This window comes from Orcinus orca, chromosome 2, assembly GCF_937001465.1.
Source record: "Orcinus orca chromosome 2, mOrcOrc1.1, whole genome shotgun sequence".
NCBI classification, from domain to species: domain Eukaryota; kingdom Metazoa; phylum Chordata; class Mammalia; order Artiodactyla; family Delphinidae; genus Orcinus; species Orcinus orca.
This window is the reverse complement of record NC_064560.1, coordinates 82,554,170-82,574,506: the sequence shown is the minus strand read 5'-3', so window position 1 is coordinate 82,574,506 and position 20,337 is coordinate 82,554,170. Positions and strand designations below refer to the sequence as shown.

General features: G+C 41.1%; 3 protein-coding genes across 15 annotated transcripts in view; 1 reads left to right on the top strand and 2 right to left on the bottom strand.

Moving 5' to 3' along the window:
- The window catches only part of TMEM266 (transmembrane protein 266), a 144,161-nt gene extending 137,368 nt beyond the window's left edge, over positions 1–6,793 (bottom strand). For 2 of the 3 annotated variants that reach the window (XM_004276351.3, XM_049706610.1), the window contains exon 1: positions 6,710–6,793. The gene's annotated coding sequence lies outside the window, so the exon portion shown is untranslated. The remainder of the gene's footprint in view (positions 1–6,709) is intronic. The other variant, XM_049706609.1, reaches the window with a different exon arrangement.
- UBE2Q2 (ubiquitin conjugating enzyme E2 Q2) overlaps positions 1–20,337 on the bottom strand; it is a 369,008-nt gene that overhangs the window by 123,043 nt on the left and 225,628 nt on the right. The gene's annotated exons all lie outside the window — the stretch shown is intronic.
- NRG4 (neuregulin 4) overlaps positions 6,411–20,337 on the top strand; it is a 134,248-nt gene continuing 120,321 nt past the window's right edge. For 3 of the 11 annotated variants that reach the window (XM_033440150.2, XM_049706621.1, XM_049706626.1), the window contains exons 1-3: positions 6,925–7,078; positions 9,635–9,696; positions 15,117–15,204. The gene's annotated coding sequence lies outside the window, so the exon portion shown is untranslated. Of the gene's footprint in view, positions 6,575–6,924; positions 7,079–9,634; positions 9,697–15,101; positions 15,205–20,337 lie in introns of those variants that run through there. The other 8 variants (XM_033440149.2, XM_049706620.1, XM_049706622.1 and 5 more) reach the window with 5 other exon arrangements.

The following is a 20,337-nucleotide window of genomic DNA, read 5'->3' as shown; positions in this document are numbered from 1 at the left end:
GGCAGTCCAAAGATATGAGTTAAGTTCCTACTATGTGTAAAGTATAGTGCTAAATGTTGAGGCGTATATTTTTTTTTAAGTATAAATCACAGCTGGTGTCCTTAAGTAATTTATAATCTGCCTGAGAGGGATAGGCTTGGTGCCCAAGGGAGGATGTCTTTCATTACAAGGCGGTCTGTGCTCAGAGCCTCCAGGCAGGCACAGCCCTCAGCTCTCTTTCCCTCCTCTGGCCAGGGAAGGAGGGGCAGAGCAAAGGCTCGGAAGTGGGCACACACTGGAAAGGGTCAGGGGCAGGAAGCAAACTAATCAGGCGCTAAAGTTACGGTTTTATCTTGCAGCTACAAGAGAGTCTCCAAAGGCATCCAAACAGGAAGTTATAATGATAAAAGGTGACACTGACTGAGTGCTTACTGTTTTCTAGGCACACTCATTTCATCCTCTTCCTGACAGCCTTATGACATAGCCACTCTTCTTCTTCCCATTTTACTGAGGAGGAAACTGAGGCACAGGGTTGTAAATCACTCCTGCAAAGTCACATAGTTAGCAAGGGCTAGAGCCAGGATTCACCCCTTGGGCAGAGCCCACACTCTTAACTGCTTCTCCAGACTGCCTGTTGACAGAACAGGAAGGATAAGAGCTGAGGAAAGACCAGACACATTAGGAAGAAGCTGCCAGCATTTCAAGGAGTGGAGTCAATGGGGTCAGATGTTGCTGAGCCATCAGGAACGAAATCTGAGAAAGGGCCACTGGATTTGTGATTAGGCAATCAGGCGTGACCTTTAAGAGTTCTGTTTCGTAGAAGGGTGGGGACCGGGGTTCCTGGCAGGACATGAAGTGGGGAGTGATAGAGTCCTGGGTAGAAACTGATAATGGAAGGACAGGGAGAGATGGGAGAGAATTTTCCAGGCTTCTCTTTTGAGACTATGCCCTCCCAAACAATGGAACATTTTCTTTATTTGAGGGATTACAAATATAATTCACCTTGTTCTTTTGTTTTGAAGGGCAAAACTAACAAATTTTAGTAGCCATGGTTAAACGAGAATTAGCAAGTGTCACAGAAATTTTTTTTAAAAACACTGCGTTAAACTCAGGTAAAACCAAAGATTTAACTGTTTGAAGGGAAATCGTTATGGGAGAAAGGTACTTGACCATACTATATATGGCATTGGCTGGACATGATGGCAGTTCTGAAACTGGGGTGGGAGACTGAGAGAATCACGGATGAAATAACTTGCTTCGGACTTGTTTCGAACCAAGAGTAGCAGAAAGCATTGCATGCCTTATGGCTTGAGAATGAAATCCAGAGAAGAGCTGCCTGACTGCAGTCTGGACTTCCAAATACCTGGCCTGCAAAAGGCAGAAATACTTATTAAAATTCTTTGTTTTAATGAGCTGTGGGAACTGAGTTATCAGCCCCTGTCCTAGCTACTGAGTAGTTTCCATTACAAATCAAAAGCAGTTTTAGGGAGGCTGCATTTTCTTGGAGGGGAATTCTCTCCTGGCAGATAATTCCGACTGCCTAAGGCAGCAATTAAAGACACCGAAGAGGAGGAGGAGGAGGAGGAGGAGGAGGGAGAGGAGGAGGGGGAGGGGGAGGGGGCAGGGGAGGAGGGGGAGGGGGAGGAGGAGGTTGAGGGGAGGGGGAGGGGAGGGGGAGGGGAGGGGAGGGGGAGGGGAGGGGAGGGGAGGGGAGGGGAGGGGAGGGGAGGGGAGGAGGGGGAGGGGAGGAGGGGGAGGGGAGGAGGGGAGGGGAGGAGGGGGAGGGGAGGAGGGGAGGGGAGGAGGGGGAGGGGGGGAAGGCACCAACAGGTATTTAAAAAAAAAAAAAGCAAGATGCTGATGCTGGTAGTGCAGTGATTAACCTGCCTGTGTGAATGTCCACAGATTCCTTTTCCTTTCTAGTGACTCAGGCCATGGGAAAGTTGGTGGAATCTGGAGCACCATTCTTGGAAGTTTTCAAAATATTTTGCACTCCAAATAGAGGGGAACCCACACAGGTCTCCTCCCCAACCCAGGCCATCTCCGCATGTACCTTTTGCTGCCTTGTTATACAGCCCAGCCCTCAGGAGACTTTCTTTCCATCTTTACGGGGCTGACTCTACCTGGGAGGTTCCTCTCTTCCTAACCTCGACTCAAGAGTAAGACAACATCTCTCCCAATTCTTCTCTACTTTCCTTGCTGTTCCCCCTGCCCCCAAACACATATAAAGCCTTTGCATTTGAGAGGTTTCACTGCTCACTACCAGAACTGTAAGGGCTACAAAAAACAAAAAGTGTGGGAGGCTGGAAATACTCAAGGATGCCACCGTGACCTGTCAGTTCTTTTCCACAGCACCAGGGTTAGGGGAGTGAACAAAATAGACAAAATCCCTGTACTCTGGAGTGTTCATTCTCTGTGGGAGATTTATATAGTATATTTAGAAGGGCTATGAATAAAAGCAAAGCAGGGAGGAGGAACAGGAATGCCTGTGGGAGGGCGTGTAGTTTTAAAGGAGTGGTGAGACTTTGAGCAAAGCCAGAAAGAGGTGAGGGCGCAAACCATGCAAGAATCTGCGGGAAGGGCAGTCCAGGAGACGGAAGCACTAGTGCTAAGGCCCTAAGGCGGGAGAACAGTAAGGAGGCCTGTGTGGATGGGCAGAGGCAGAGGAGGATGGGAGGCCAGAGAACGACGGGACACAGCACTCTCCCTCCTGCAATCAGAGTGAAAAGAAGGAGAAGGCCCAGATTTTGAGCCACACTGACCTGGGTCTGAATCTCAGCTCTGCTCCTTATGTCATGGACCTTGGGCTCTTCTCTCCTAATCTAGAAACAGCTGACCACAAAGGGTCATTGCAAAGGGTTAAAGGAGATATGGAATGTGAAACTACCTATCCCAGGACACAGCTGATGCCAGGTTCCTACCCAGCACACATTAGTTCCCTTCCTCTACCCCTGGTTACAGGGCTCCTCTCATCTAGTTCCCATTGTGGCTGTGTCTGAAAGTATGCCATTCAAGGGCCTTCTAGAGGTCCAAAGTCTACTACCAAGTGCAAGAAGAGAAACTGCAAAATAGTGTGCATCTATGTATAGCATTGTTGGCAAACAGTAACATTTTAGTATCCACATTCAAAAATCCAGAGAAATCTGTACCAAACTATTAATGGTGGTCTCACTAAAGTATAAGAATATCAAAGATTCTAACCATGGACCTCTACCTTCTCTATTTATGTAATGATCAAACATTTTATAATGAATACATATTTGCAAGCAGAAATCACAATATAGACTAGTGTTGGTACAGGAGAAGTGATTTCCTGACTCTTTCCTACAAGTAGCCTCCATCCTACCTTGCACCCAAGGCCCACTGGTGTGAGCTCACTTTAGGACCTCTTAAATCTTCCATATGGGGAAAATGAGCCCATGTAAGTCCAGCAGGAGGTCTAGGGTTCTCTATAGGAGAAGGTCCTACGGTGGGTGTGCCTGGCCAGCATTTGTGAACTCTGACTGGTTCAGTTTGGAAAGGGGATGGCTTAACTTGCAGGTTGTGAACTGCTTTCTAAATAAAATTAAAACGCTTGCTATAGCTTCCATCAAGGAGAGAAAAAGAAGACTGGTGAAAAGCAAGTATTTCAGAGTAAACTGTGAACTACTGTGATTCAAGATTGTTGACATTGAAAAAAAAATCTCATTTTAGAGACTACTGAGTTAAGAAATACTGTTAAGAAAACAAGACATTTCACAACTAAGTAGCCTACAAGGTCAGTCAAGGAAAGTCAAATACGCCAGTTCCCAGTATCTTACTCAACAATGCATTAAAATGTGCATTACAATCAGTCACTGCAATGCACGCTAGTTATATAGCTTGGAAAAATTTTAGTTGCTTCCCCACTTCCAAAAATAAGAAAAAAAAACCCTTGATGAGGGGAATAAAAAAAAAATAATGCTTAAGCATCCATAGTTGTTCATATGGCTTTTCCCAGTGTAAACATATGTTTCAAGAAGACAAATATGTAGTCAGAAACATTTTAACATTCCTCAAATTGACCATTGCACCAAAAAAGGGTGCTCAGGTCTGCAGTAAATAAAATCCTGCTTGAACAGAAGAAAGTAGACTTCTTAGATGCTTTTTAATTGTGAGACTTCTGACTGAAGAAGATAATGGTGCTCCCCATAGGAAAACCAATTTGCTCCCCAGAATCAAGCAGTACCTCTCTTTGCTTTCTGCTTTTTTTCCAATAACATCAGGACTCATCTTGAGTTTATCTGATCATAGACTGGAAATCCCCAGGGCAGAAAGACTCCATCTCAGCATTTCCATAAGCACTGGGGCTGAGCTCTTCCAAAACCGAGTGATTTCCATGAGGCAAAACGGCTATAACAAATTACTTTACTATCAACAGAATAGAGTATAATGAAAAAAGTAACATCATGGTGTCTGAAAACCAGTCAAGAAAGAAAACAGACCTTATAGAATTTACAAGAGTCTTTTATTTCTGACCTAATATTATTCATCAATTTATCATTAAACCTGTAATTTCCATGGCATATAATTTTCAAATAACCCCTTCTACTTAGCTGTACTTTTCTCACCACCATCTCAAATACGTGACCTGAGCATAAAACTTTGTAGCCCCCCCGAGTGAATTTCCCATTGGTGCAACTACAGTGATTTCTAAGTCTGTGAGAACTGTTAGGAATGTGTAGCACAATCCAATACCTGCATTATAATAATGCATTTACAAAAAAAGATTAAATTTATATCCATTGTTGACTGTACAAATTCCAAAACTTTCAAATGAAGAGCTGCTACAATCACAGAGACTGGATTATGGTTCACGACTTGTACGGATTCCTTCACCTGGTTAAGGCACTCACACACAAGCATGACAGACAATGTTGTTCTAATGACTGGCAGCGAGACCAGAAGATAGTGTGCAGGGCGGCAAGAAGATTGGAGGAGGATGTGATAATGAAAAACGTAATTCATTCTACCTGATGCATATACATTTTACAGATTTAAATCTGAAGGGAAACAACTTTTTGAACTTAATTGCTTGTTTGGGAGAGCTGAATGGAAACATCTTGAACCCCATGTTTATAGGCTCAGTGCCACCTTAAAAAATTCCACACAAACCCATTCTGAGCCACAAAGGTTGATGTGAAATCTATGAAATGGAAAATCAGATCCAAGCTTGTGTGCTCATGCATAAGCTTTGATCTTAATGAAAATGTAGATGAAACAGCAGCACCAGGGTTAAAGGCTACTCTCATCCCCCGCCCCCACTGACCCCCCCAGCAATCAGATGCACTAGAGTTTGCATCCTTATCCTGTCCCTGGCTGTGTGACCTTGGGCAAGTTAGCTAACCTTTCTAAGTCTTAGTCTCTTTATCTTCAACATGGAGATAACAGGTTTGTTATGAGGATGAAATGAGATATGTACCAATAGCTTGTAGCTCAGTACCTGGCACATATGAGCATTTAAGAAATGTGTTCTCATGATTAGATGTGGCACTCTACTATATATTTTAGAAGAAATTACAGTCCTGCTGCCATACCCCAACATCTTGTGGTAACCATTTTCATTCTATATTTCTAGCTTTTACTATTTTTTTCACCACAGTATTTCAGGGGGGAAAAAAAAGAAAGGTAATCAGTTACATACATCCCACTTTTTGAACTGTTTCTTGAAGCAAGGTGAAAAGCTGGGGAAATAGGCAACATCTACACTGAAGAGAAATTTACTCTTTAGGATATGATGTTATATGTGTATGGAATATAAACAAATCATGTAATTTCAATCTATAACCTATGGGGCATCAAATCATAGGTAGGTTTTATTTTAAAAGAGACAAAAGCCAAGCAGTATTAAAGAATATGGAAGGAATCAATATGGGCCTATTGCTATCTCAGTATTAGTGACTGAAACAGGGATTGGTGGGCTGGATTACGGGGGATTTCATGGGGTCTAACTTCCAACAGGTGGCAAGCTTTAGTCATCTTCAGATGCAAAACCTTAATGAGTTTGAGTATGCAAGTCTCAGGAATTCTGTTCAAGGCCTCCTCTCGGCAATCAAGGGATACAATTTTCTGGTTTTAAGCCACCCTGGCAAGTTAGCAAGCAGGGAACTGTCCGCCGTAGCTTGCACCTGTCCCTAGAACGGGGTTTTGGCCTGACGGTGAAAACCCACCATCCTTTCCTATCAGTCCATCCTGCCGCTGTGGCGCCTCCAGACAAATGGGGGAAGCCCACTAGGAAGTGGTCACGACCAACAAAGCTACAAATCCCCAGGGTGTGGGATTTCCACCTCAATACCACGCCTGAAAACCTAAAATAGGCACCCGCTTGTTATACTGCAATGGGATTCCCCCCCAGCAGCAATCCCCAACCCCCAGCTTGCATGTTTTATTAATAAATGCAAGATGGCACACAGAGGCAAAGAATGGGAGGTAAGGCATCTGCAGCTGGACCCGAACCAGGGCAGTTTGCAAAAATAAATAAGAAGCATGTGACAAGAAGCAGATCCCCAGGCTGGAGCTGAAGCCCTAGGCTGCCCCAGGCACCCTCGCCTTGCTACAGCGACCAGAGGGGATGAAGGTCAGTGGTAAGATCCCAGCCCTCCCGGACACGTACCCTGCAAACCCTGACCGGCCCCCACCCCCGCCCCGGCCACAGGACCCGGGAAGAGTGGCAGGGGAAGCCCCGGCCACGGCCGGCTGCGGGGACACATACCTGCTGCCCGGGCTGTGGATTCGCTCGGCTCTGCAGCGGCGCCGGCCGCGGCTCGCGCTCCCGGGGCTCCCCTCTCCGCCCCCCCGCCCCCTCGCGGCCCGCCGCTGCCTCCGCTGCCTCCGCTCCTCCGCCCACCGCGATCGGGGGCGCGCGCGGCCACGCGCCGGCAGCTCGCCCGGGCCCGCGCCTGCGCCCTCGCCTCCCGCCGTCGGCGCGCGCGCCCCGGAGGCTGCGGAGCGGCCGCGCGGCTGTCTAGGAAACGGCGGCCTCTGCGGGCCGGGCAGTCGGCGGGAACTGGGCAGGGGGATGGGGGCTGGGGACTCGGCCGGCGCCAGGGCCTGAACGGAGCGCGCCGGTTTCGTGGCGTGGGTGAGGGGGTCGCGGGGCCGGGGGAGGGGGGTGCTGTGCGTGCGCTTGTGGAGAGAGGAGGGGGTCGCGGAGAGAAGGTCTGAGGTGGAGGCCGGCGGGGCCGGGAAGCAACAAGTGCGGAGGCCGAGGGGGCCCCACCCGGGGAATTTCGTGCAGCCGAGAATAGAAACCTCCTCTGGCTTTGGTGGGGCTTTGCGGTTTCCAAAGCTCTTTGCTAGTTGTTGGCCACATCCACACACGGCACCCCGTGAGGGAGCAAACGGCGGGCATTCACTGCCCTCTGAGGTTTGAGGCACGGAGAGGAAAACACCTCTTTGTGGCCGAGATCGAACCAGAATCAGAGACCCTTGACCCTTAGGCTGCTGTCTGGGAGAAAATTACCTGTCAGGACCTTCATTTGATGGTTTTAGCTCAGGACCCTTATAGGACAGTGTTACTAAGCCTATTTTTTTTTCTTTCCATTATCGTTCTCTTAAGAAAAGCCTTTTTAAACGTTCTGTTCACCAGTCCCTTCCTCCCCACCCGCCATGAAATTATAATACCATTCATATCCTGAATAGCTGTTTATGTACCATACGTGTATCTGTGCTTTATACATGAAAAGAGTAAGATTTCGCCCCTTGGAGATAACATCAACCCCGTGGAGAGTGAATGCTTGCTTTAGGACCGTGGCTCTTGGTTTTAGCGGGTGGAGCAAGTGGAGTACCTGAGGGCTGTGGATGCAACCATAATACTCTCTGTAGGTTAAAGTCCTCCCATACAACTCTTTCTAATGTCTGCAGGTGCTGCTGTGAGCAGTGGAATACAATCACTTAAGCAGCTTCTGGATTCGGAATAGGTTTTGTTCCTCGTCTCAATTCAGGCTAAACTAGCCATTTTCCAGTAGGGTCCTGACATTTTTGCTAAGATACTTGAAAAGGTTGGAAACCCTCTTTTCTAGAACGCTAAGTTCCAGGATGGGCTCTAGCTCCGCAGACAGCCTTGATTTCCGGTTCTCACACCTCTTCTAGCGTGGGTTTTTTGTTTTGTTTTGTTTTGCTTGTTTGTTTTTTGGTTAGGCCTATTTGGTCTCCCAGGAACGTCTTAGTCATTCTTGCCTCTTCCTCCTCCCACCTCAGCTTTTCTAGCTAGAAGATGGAAATCAAAACCCAGGTCACAGAATTGCCACAGGGGCTTGGATCATACTTTTCTTAGACACAGGAATTTCTAGGTAGGGAATGAGTATCGAATTTTGGCAAGTTGGGAAGTAAGTAAAATTCCTTCTTCAAGTCCTCCCTCATCTTTCAATGTTTCTTAACCCAACTGTAATGGAATTTCAGAGGAACACAAAGCCCTTGGAGGTGATATTTGTAGAAGCTACCTGGGTTGCCAGAGGATTTTTTTCTACATTTAATGTGGACTGGAAAAGAGAAAGTGGGGATGAGTCAAGAAAACTTGGGAGGGTGGATGGGATTGCTGGGTGGGTATAGTTTTCTGACAGGTGGTGGCAACATTTCAACTACACTTTTAAAAAGTGTTAAAAAAAAAAACCTCGGCATAGCTTGTTAAAGTTGTTTTCCACCCCATCCCCCCCCCCCCCCAGAGCTCTAAAAACTTGATTAAAACCATTGAAAAGCATCCAGTTACAATGCTAGTTAAAAGAGTAGGACAAGTATTTTGAAACTTGCAGACAGAAAAAGTGGAACACCACTTTGGTTTACCTGGAATCTTTGTAGTCTAATACCAGTTTTGGATTCAGGTGCAAGGCTACTTCAAGGGAAATTTTTGCCTACAACAGCTGTCAATGAAGACCCTCTAGAGAGAGAAAACTGGAAATGACATGCTAACATATTTTATCTGTGTCTTTTAAGTGTGCTGCTTTGGGGTTTTTGTTTGTTTGTTTTTGTTTTTTTGTAATCTGAGTTCGTGGAAAATGTAGGTACACCATTTTATGTGGTAGTGTGAAGTCAAAAAATCCCCAAACATGTGTAATTTATCAGCTCTATGCTGCTCCCTGGTGGTGTCGTACTTCACATCACCTATCCAAACTAAAATCTTCCACTTCTTTAATTCTTTAGGATGTTGGAAACCTAAATCAGAGTTGTAGACAAGATGGTATTCTGCTTTCTCCAAACTTCTCCTGCTCTATTTTCAAATACCCTAAGTCCTAATACCCAAAGGAGGATTAGCCCTTGAGACTGATCAATTTGGAGGAACTGTGAAGATCTCTGGCAGGCCTCTCTAGTTTATTCTTAAATGTGTCTGTAAGAATCTCTTGAGGATACTTGATTAAAATCAGATACCGGAGCCTCACTTCAAACCCATTAAAATCTAATTTACGGGAGTGTGGCCTGTTATTTTTATTTCTAACTGTCCCAGGTGATTCTTATCAATGGGAGAGGTTGGGGAATCCTAGAGCTATAAACGGAACGGGTTTGGCATTAGTAGACTGTAAGTGACTAGTGAGAGGGATTTTGTGGGTGAAGGAGCCCCACAGCATAAAAGAAAATAGGACCTAAAATAGGAGTAGAAGAAATTAACTGTAGTTTTAAGGCTTGTGTGTCACTTTCTTGCCAGATATATCTGCTTCTAATGTGGCTGTAATTGGCACGCTATCCCATACCAAAGTACCTTTTGAGGTAAGTCAGATTTTCTTTCAGTTAAAAAGACTGTCTTTTCAAGAGTACCAGAATCACATAACCAGAAAATTTGTGCATGTATGCAGCTGCAAGATTATGAGAAGGCAGACTGGAGATTATGTTGATCCTGTGAATGAAAAAGATTGCTATTAGAGTTAAAATTTGTTCTCTTGAGGTAGCTGCTTGAAAAAGTAGAACATATGAATCTGATGCCACATGAGTTGTGAAATTTTAAAATATCAAGAGATTTTAAGTTGTTAATGTTTATGTAAATGTTAATATTTTAAAACCTCTTCTGAATGTTGATTTGTGATGCACCCTCACTTATTTGGAACACACAGGGAGAAAGCCAATTTAAGTTAATGAAAAGCTTGAAAAATGGAATATATGTGACTCTGATAATTATTTAAAAATTTAAGTATACATAATAACTGCTAACAAAATAGCTTTAAAAATTCTGCTGAGAGGGCTTTAATGAATAAATGTGATTGACTTGTAACTAGCAAAATTCATGTGCTTATGTTCTATGTGGATAAAACAAAGCACAGTACTGTGTACTGAATAGGTCCTCAATTAACATTCTTTTTAAAAACGTTTTCTCATAAGTAGCTTAAATACGCTTAACGTAGCGAGCCCATGTTCAAGGATAGTACCTCAGTGGCAGATTTCACCTTGAGCGGTGGCATGCCAGGCGTGGGAGCAATGAGAGCATCACTTGGGGTGTAGGCAACAAAAATTCTCATTGTCTGTAGGGAATTAAACTATAATAAACCCACTAAAAGTCTGTCCAATTTTTATTACCAGCAATTTCTGTGTACCAGAAATTCAAAACAGTGTCAATGATAAAATATTTCTCCCTGAAAAATTTCTTATGAGTCTATGTTCTAAACAATTACTGTAGTTACTGTTAAGTTTTAGTAATGTATATGTAAGCTTCAAATTAGCACATTTTAATTATTGATCCTTTAATAAATATCATATTCTACATAGAAGTTAAATCAGAGAACTCCCAGTTATACAGTTGGCCTTCAATAAACATAGACTCAGCTCTATGGATATTTTTCCAAATAAATTCATAAAAACTCAGGGTAATTCAAGGCTTCAGGTGCAGTTCATGTCTGCAGCCCCTTTGGTCCATATCTTTGCATTTATATAGTAGATTCTTAAGCAGTGATTGCATAGCGACTATAAGGATGAAGAAACAGACTTGATGACTTCAGTGTTGTCATTCTGTATGACCACTTAGGGTTTTCATTTTGCATGTAACATTTGAGGGAAACAAAGTCTAATATTTTTGGCTTGTAAGTACAAATTTAGTTAATATGTGAAATTATTCTTCGGAATAATTGAATTTAAAAAATCTTTTACTTTGAAATTTGTTCTTTTTAAATTATTAATGTTTACTTCAAAACTGAAGAAGGAATCAATAGGAGGTGCATTGTTATTACTTAGTACTTCCACAAAACAATATGTAGGTTTAAGTTTTTCCTTTTTTCAGAAACATGAATTCCGTTGCATTTTTCCTTTTTTGTACTGCAATATTTATTTTATATTTGCATATAAGTGGAGTTGAGTAAAAGAATTTTCACTGTCTGTTTCTTTCCTGGCTATTATTATTTGTTTCATTTCACGATCATTACTAAAAATAATTTTGTCACGTAGAGGAGGGTGTGTTAGAAAAAAAAATGATCCTTTTGGGTGTCATATTCTGAGTATACCACTGGGCTCAAGTGATCACAAAATAAATGGTATTCAAATTAAGTGAGCTTTATTATGTGTTTAATATCTGGAATTTTGCATGTACTTCATGAGGAAACCGTTTTGGGGGCACTGTTTATATGGCAAAATGAAATATCAGTGATTGTATATGTATTTTAAAACATAAAAATGATCTAGTATTCCAATTCTAGTCTAATTAGGCTATTTTAAAACCTAGCAAGTACATGTCCATGTGTTTATTGATAGACTCCTAATGATTACTGACATTTGTTAAATGCCTACAGTGTGTCAGACATCATTCTGTGAGCTTTATTTGTATTAACTTTTTCATAAGTCCTGTTGGGAAGGTATAGTTGTTATCTCATTTTACAGATGAGAAAACTGAGGCACCGTGGGATTAAGTAATTTGCTCAAGAACACCCAGATAATAAGTGGAGGAAATAAGATTCAAACCTGGACAGTCTGATTCAGAGACCTCAAGTTCAACCCTACTGCCTCACTGCCTCACATACACACACAAAGTTGTGTCTCAGTAAGCTTGAGGAATTAAGTGGGAAAAGCATTCTGGATTCCAGGGTTTCACCTCCAATTCATTCTTTAACTTTGAAAAAGGCAATTAAATGAATGTCTCTGATTTGGAGAGGATTGAACTTGGTACATCTAGAAATTCTCTAAATTTCTTTCTAGCTCTAAATTTTTCTGATTCTATGATTATTTTTATGTAAAGAAGAAAATTTGATTTTTTACTTATCTAACAGACTAAAAATGAACCAGAGCGGGGAAAAAAACTAGCATGATTAAATTTGAAGGTAGATAAACTTTTGATATTTTGTAGTTACAAAATTATACTACTTTTTTTGAAAAAAATTTTATTTATTTATTTTTGGCTGTGTTGGGTCTTCGTTGCTGTGGGTGGGCTTTCTCTAGTTGCAGTGAGCGGGGGCTACTCTTCGTTGCAGTGAGTGGGCTTCTCATTGCAGTGGCTTTTCTTGTTGTGGAGCACAGGCTCTAGGCGCGTGGGCTTCAGTAGTTGTGGCACACGGGCTCAGTAGTTGTCACGGGCTCTAGAGCACAGGCTCAGTAGTTGTGGCGCACGGGCTTAGTTTCTCCACGGCATGTGGGTCTTCCCGGACCAGAGCTTGAACCTGTGTCCCCCTGCATTGGCAGGCGGATTCTTAACCACTGTGCCACCAGGGAAGTCCTATGCTACTATTAAACCTTTCATGTTCATTATTCCTGTGACTACAGAAAGACCATAAACTTATTTTTTTTAAATGAAATATAATTGCTTTACAATATTGTCTTAGTTTCGTGTGTACAGCACAGTGATTTTGTTTTTTTGCAAATTATATTTCATTATGGATTTTTATAAGATATTGGGTATAATTCCCTGTGCTGTACAGTAAATCCTTATTGTATCCATTATAATTTATCCCTCACCCTCTCCCCTTTGGTAACCATAAGTTTGTTTTCTATGTCTGAGTCTGTTTCTGTTTTGTATACAGATTCATGTGTATTAGTTTTAGATTCCACATATAAGTGATAGGTAGTATTTGTCTTTCTCTGACTTATTTCACGAAGCATAATATTCTCTAGGTCCATCCATGTTGCTGCAAATGGCAATATTCCATTCTTTCTAATGGCATTGTATATATACATATACACACATATGTATATATATTCCACAATTTATTTATCCATTCATCTGTTGATGGACATTTAGGTTGCTTCCATGGCTTGGCTATTATAAATAGTGCTACTGTGAACACTGAGGTGCATGTATCTTTTCGAATTAGAGTTTTCATTTTTTTTCCTGGATATATACCCAGGAGTGGAATTGCCAGATCATTTGGTAGATCTGTTTTTAGTTTTTTTAAGGAACCTCCATACTGTTTTCCATAGTGGTTGCACCAATTTATATTCCCACCAATGGTGTATGAGTGTTTCCTTTTCTCCACACCCTCTGTAGCATTTATTATTTGTAGACTTATTGATGATAGCCATTCTACTAATGTGAGGTGATACCTCATTGTGGGTTTGATTTGCATTTCTCTAAATTAGTGATGTTGAGCATCTTTGCATGTGACTATTGGCCATCTGTATGTCTTCTTTGGAAAAATGTCTGTTTAGGTCTTCTGCCCATTTTTTGATTGAGTTGTTTGTTTTTTTGATATTGAGTTGTGTGAGCTGTTTGTATATTTTGAATATTAACCCCTTGTGGGTTGTATCGTTTGCAAATATTTTCTCCCATTCCATAGGTTATCTTTTCATTTTGTTGATGGTTTCCTTTGCTGTGCGAAATCTTTTAAGTTTGATTAGGTCCCATTTGTTTATTTTTGCTTTCATTTCTTTTGCCTTGGGAGACTGATCTACGATTTATATCAAAGAATGTTTCACTTATGTTCCCTTCTAGGAATTTTATGGTGTCATATCTGACATTTAGGTCTGTAAACCATTTTGAGTTTATTTTTGTATATGGTGTGAGAGAATGTTCTCATTTCATTGTTTTACATGTAGCTATCAAGCTTTCCCAGCACCATTTGTTGAAGAGGCTGTCTTTTCTCCATTGTATATTCTTGCCTCTTTTGTTGTAGATTAATTGAACATAGGTGAGTGGGATTATTTCTGGACTCTCTATTCTGTTCCACTGATCTTTGTGTTTGTTTTTGTGCCAATACCATGCTGTTTTGATAGCTGTAGTCTTGTAGTATAGTCTGAAGTTTGGGAGGGTTATACTTCCAGCTTTTGTTCTTTTTTTCTTCAGGATTGCTTTGGCAGTTCTGAATCTTTTGTGGTTCCATATAAATTTTAGGATTATTTGTTCTAGTTCTGTGAAAAATGTCATGGATATTTTGATAGACATTAAATCTGTAGATTGCTTTGGGAAGTATGGCCATTTTAACAATATTAATTCTTTCAGTCGAAGAGCACAGGCTATCTTTCCATTTCTTTGAATCATCTTCAGCTTTCTTTATCAATGTTTTATAGTTTTCAGCATATGGGTCTAGAAAGACCATAAACTTCTGAGGGATTGATTATGCATTCTGATAATTGGCTTGATATAAAAATTTATATTATTCATATATGCCACTTTTATATACTTAAGGTGTTCTGAGCCTTGACCTTCTTCTTCATGCCATATAAAGTAAAGCTCTTTGGGAAAAGGAACTTTTAAAGTGGAAGATAGATCATATTTTATACCACTTTTTCCCTTTCTTTCTCATGAAGGTTACCACTTTATTGAAATGACAATCCTTATTAACTCTCTATCCATAATATTGTATGTAAATTTTTTTCTTGGTGGAGACATAACACAAAAAGTAACTTTCATAGAAAAAGAAATAAAATTCCTTGTCATCCCCCAAAAGTCTCTGTTTGAAAGGGTTTTTTTCCTCCCACACAATAATCTTCTAATAAAATTCTATTTCCCTCTTAATCCAGCTCCTAGCCTAGTATTTAGAAGTATTAACAATAAATAGTTTTCCTGAGGCTTAAAAAAGGGGAAGCAGGAGAAATTAAAAATATTAAAGTTTCTGTTACTTATTACGAAGTTCTTTGAGAGTATTACTAAGTAAAAGAAAAAGCCCGTAAAATTTGTAAACAGATTCTACTCTTCTCTTCCATGTGTTGCTAAAATTGTTATATAAAATATTTTCTGTTTTTATTTTTCTTTATGGTGGCCACAGTTTCTATCAAAGCAGAAGAAAAAGAGGTGAACTATAAAGTGAGAGCCAGTTTCATCTCTACTCTGCAATCTAGGAGAAAAACTTTCACCCGAGGACAGATCGGGTAAGTAATTATTTGTTAATTCATTCTTTGTAATGTTTTGGGGCCATTTGTGGAGCCATGATTTGTCAACTATAGCCATAGATCATTGTTTTAATTCAACTAAGAGAAAATAGTGGTAGACTCCACAATATGGAAAGTTCTTTAACTTTTAAATTACAGAAGCTTGGGTCTCCATTCTAAAGTTGGAAAGGTGTGTGTGTATAGAACCATGTTCAAGTATGTGTTAACTATTCCTAAAAACATATTAAAAACAACAAACTTGTAAGCTTGGTCTGGTCTTTGTCATTTAAAAATAATATGAATAGAATTAAAGAAGGTTAAGAAAGCCTTGGAGAACAAGAGTCTGGAAAATAGTTCAAGTTGTTGAGTTTAGAAGAGTGAAGGCTAAGGGATGATATTGCTTTTCAAGTAGTTGAGATGCTGAGTTACTGAGGATGGTGCCTGTCCTTTTTCCATCTCTATAGAGGAAAAACAGCAGGAGAAATTTAGATAAGAAGAGTCAAAGCTTTTGAAATTCAGGATGTGTAAGATTAGAATGATTTACCTTGGGAAGTTGTAGAATCCTCTTTTTGGAAGGTCTTCTAAGTACAGTGATCATCTGCCAACAGTAGCTTATATATCCATCATAAGGCCTTCTAATTTTCTGTTGCTATGGTTTATTTTGACAAACATACGGTGATTTATGTCTAAGGCAGTAGCTAACATGATATATTTCTAATGATAGAATATATAAACTAGTAGAACTTGACTTTAGGAGTATTATAGAAAATTATAAAGTTCTTTTAGGAGCACAGAAGTAGTCATGTGTTTTATTCAGTTTGTTCCATTGTTGACCATGTGATCACCATTAACATGTTTAATTTTTCTGGTTCATATAATGCTCTTCAAATACATACGTTACTGTCAACAGAAATTGAATCACCTCTATTAAGACTAGAGAGAAGGATGGGAGGATAAATTTAAAGATGAGTGTGTTCAGATAGGATTGTTGAGAACAGCTCTCTGAAATGTGAGATAAGGTAGAGATTTCAAACAGTGGAGAGTGGGCCACAGTGTGATGATCTGAAAATGGCATTTGGGAGCAAGGAAGAGGCTGTTCCTCACTTCTTCCCATCGATTCAGAGAAAGCAGAAAGTAAGGACTAAATAAGTTATACTGGAAAAGGTACCTTGTGATCTAAGGAGGAACCAGATTTTTATTAAGAGTAAACTGCAGAGGGACTTCCCTGGTGGTGCAGTGGTTAAGACTCCACATTCCCAATGCAGGGGGTCCGGGTTCAATCCCTGGTCAGGGAACTAGATCCCACATGCACGCCACAACTAAGAGTTCGAGTCACAACTGAGGAGTGTGCCTGCCACAACTAAGGAGCTGGTGAGCTGCAACTAAGGAGTCCTTGAGCTGCAACTAAGGAAGCCATGTGCAGCAACTAAGACCTGGTGCAACCAAATAAATAAATAAATAAAATATTTCTTAAAAAGAGTAAACTGCAGAAAAGTGAAAAATAAATTTGGATAAAAGAGTTTTTCCTCAAATAAATGGACTGTCTAGTAGATGGGGGATAGGGCAGAGGGTAAAGAATGACAGAAGTTGAAGAATTGGGTGTGGAATGAGCGTGGTTGGGGGAGTTTGAGAGTGAAGATGTGCCAGTCACATGCAAAAGGGAAAAAAGACTTGTGCTGATGGAGGCGAGTAAATAAAACAGAAGGGAAAGAAGTATTTGAGTAGGAGAGAAGAGTAGACATAGGTTAAAGGAAAATCAGGGCCATTTAGGATAATATTTCTTTGTGAGCAAGGAAGTATTAAACTTGACCAGTTAGGGAGGGTGGGAGGGAGATACAAGAGGGAGGGGATATGGGGATATATGTATACGTATAGCTGATTCACTTTGTTAAACAGCAGGAACTAACACATCATTGTAAAGCAGTTATACTCCAATAAAGATGTTTTAAAAAAAACTATGTACAGTAAGGAAAATGGGAATGGATGATAATTACTCCAGTTCTGAGAAGGGTACACACATGTGAAAAATAACCAGGCTGAGTGACCCCTTATTTCAAGAAAAGTTTTCTGGGGCAGTGTTCAGAGACTTAATTCTGTTTGGATATTGGTTGTAGAGTTTCTAGGCTCCAAGGACATAGGAAACCTCCAGGAAGACCAGGATCAACACTGAGAGGTCAGTGGGGTTGGGAAGTGCTATGATTATTATCTCCTTCACATCTCTGTATAGAGCTGTAGCCTTTTGTAGGAGACATGCGTAATTCAAGACTATTCCTGGCAGCAAAGAATGGGAAGTTTGCTATTGCCATGTGGGCAGTAGCTTAAAAGAGTTTATTAGTCAATTACCAACCAGCTTTGAAAGAGTGATTCTTTTTTTTTTTTTTTTGCGGTACGCGGGCCTCTCACTGCTGTGGCCTCTCCCGTTGCGGAGCACAGGCTCCGGACTTGCAGGCTCAGCGGCCATGGCTCATGGGCCCAGCCGCTCCGCGGCATGTGGGATCTCCCCAGACCGGGGCATGAACCCGTGTCCCCTGCATCGGCAGGTGGACTCTCAATCACTGAGCCACCAGGGGAGCCCGAAACTGTGATTCTTGATGAATTATTAACTGGGGGGGATTTTGTGTTATTTCATATTTTGCATATAAAGTGAATCTTTATTATCAAATCATTTTACATTTGCATTAAATGCAACCATATACTATTAGATTTTCCAGTGAAGAATAATGATGGCTAACACCTGTTGAGTGCTTCTTGTGTTCCAGGCACCTTATATATATAAATTCATTTTATTTTCAGACAACTCTTTGAAGTAGGCACTATTATTCTGTCCCCCGCTACCTCAAGCCTCACATATGGATGAGGAAAATTGGCACAAAGATTTTTGCCCGATTCTATGGTAGAATGTTCTAATGTGGAACTAGGATTTGCACTCTAGCCTTCTGGCTCCAGAGCCCATGCCCATAACCCCTACACTACTTATCTTTTTATACATAAAAATGGTGATTTGAGGGTTGCTTGGAAACTATTTTACTTTGAATGGTTGGTGACTCGAGTATATTTATAAGTAGCACAATTTACATCAAAGAAAGTGGCTCTTGTGAGCAGCTACATGGAATGAAAATTGATTAAATGTTTTAAAGAAGTTCATGCTAATACACTCAGTGATGTAAAGGGCTATTGCTTGGGGCAGGCCAGCTGCTTTTATTCAAAAGACCACATTGGGTGGTATAACCTTAGTGAGTTTACTAGGGTCTAACTCTCAGTCTTGTGGTCTTAGAAACCTGATCTGGTCAGTAAGTGTCCCAGAGAGGATTAAATTAGTCTAACGACCTCATCAGCCTAATATGTAAAGCCAGAAAGCAAATTAATTTAAATATTGGGTTGGCCAAAAAGTTCGTTCGGGTTTTTCGGTAACATGGAAAAACCCAAACGACCTTTTTGGCCAACCCAATACAATGAGATAAAATTGTTACAAAAACCAGTTGTACCAGTATGATCAGTGTATTTTCTTCCAGGTGGTGGATATAGATGGGAAACCAAATTATAAGAGGTTTCTTGGTGAACAGCAGGCACCATGAATATTTCTGGTTTTGGCTTTTCGCAGTATTTATCTGTTTTATACATTTCTCAAGGATTTCATCAATAATAGCTGCTATTGGCATGTACTGTCAGTCCTTAAATTATAAATAGCCTCCACCCCTGTGCCCTTCCACCAGGGGCTCTGCTGCCATAGAAACAGCTGTTGAATAAACATGGGTATTTTAGAGAATCTGTGGGTTCAGAATTGAAGGAAAGGAAGAGTCTGTGAAAAGCAGAGTTACTAAAGGGTGTTAATTTAAGGGATAGACTCCTAAGTAGGATGGGTATGCCTGAGTAGAGATCTCTTTACCTAAAGTGTATTTCTATAGCACTGCCTGAGGAGCTTCCCCCCGCTTCTGTTATATTGCTTGAAATTTCACCAAATAGAGATTGCTTTTCATTTTTCAAACATTCTCTTAAAACTGTAAATGTCTATGTGTGGAGATATTCTTAGTGACCTTCCTTATACCCATTCCCTATTGCTTACCTTCATTTTGTTAGGGACAGCAATGTTCCCAGCTTCAAGCAAAAAATCCTGACTAGTTGAAGCCAGTCATGACAATCCCATTTTCCTTGGCCAGTGATCATGAAGGGAAGGCTCCCAAGTTCAGGGATGGCTTTTGCTTTCCTGATAAAGAGAACAGTGGTGGCTGGTACTCTCCTCTTTCCCCCTTCTTTGTGCCTTAAATGAAGACATGAAGCCTGGAGATATAGCAGCCATCTTTGCAACTATGAGATGACAAGTATGAGAGAGGAAAGATGATTCTGACAAGCTGAGGACCATGAAGGAGAAGGATTGAAAGAGTCTGGACATTGTTGAACAGCTCTTCCAATCTTGGACTGCCTACCTCCAGACATTATTGAGAAAAATAAGGAAAGTTGTAACCCTTGTTATACAGTAGCAAAGCATTTGATTAATCTGTACCTGCTGTTCTGTGGAAGGCTGACTATGCAAACTGAAACTGTGGTGTTAGGAGAAATGAAAGGAAGAATTTGGAATATTGTGCTGTATTGGTGACTTCTTGTGGCTTTTCAGTAGGATCCTACAGAAGGGGGTGAACTCAAATTAGTGCTCCTCAGCATGAAAGCAGAGAGGGCAGAAGACTATAGCTTTGCTACAAAGGTATTCTGCCTTTAGCTTGTACTCTAAATTGACAAAAGAGCCCTGTAATTTGGAATTTTGTAGGGATTAAGGGTAGGACCTTCTTACCTAAGACTGTTGTTGGAATTGCCTTGTCTGTTATGAGAGCTCAGAGGTCAGCAGCTAAGAGATTAGAATCTCCAGGCTTAAAGATTATTTCTGGAAATGTTTTTTGGGTGTGGTTACTCACACAAGGAATTGATCTGAAGCAGACAGACCAGAAGCTTGATATGTTTTTGAGGGAACCTGCAGTACAAAGCTGGTGATTCCTTGTGATTGTCTCTACCTTCCAAGCAATCCTCATCCTTTCCTCCCTAAGTCAAACCAGTATGGAGTAGGCTACAAAAGCTGTGGATCCCCTGGGAAGGACATCTGCTTCAAAACCTGCCTTAGATATGGCTACAGAGAACAATGAC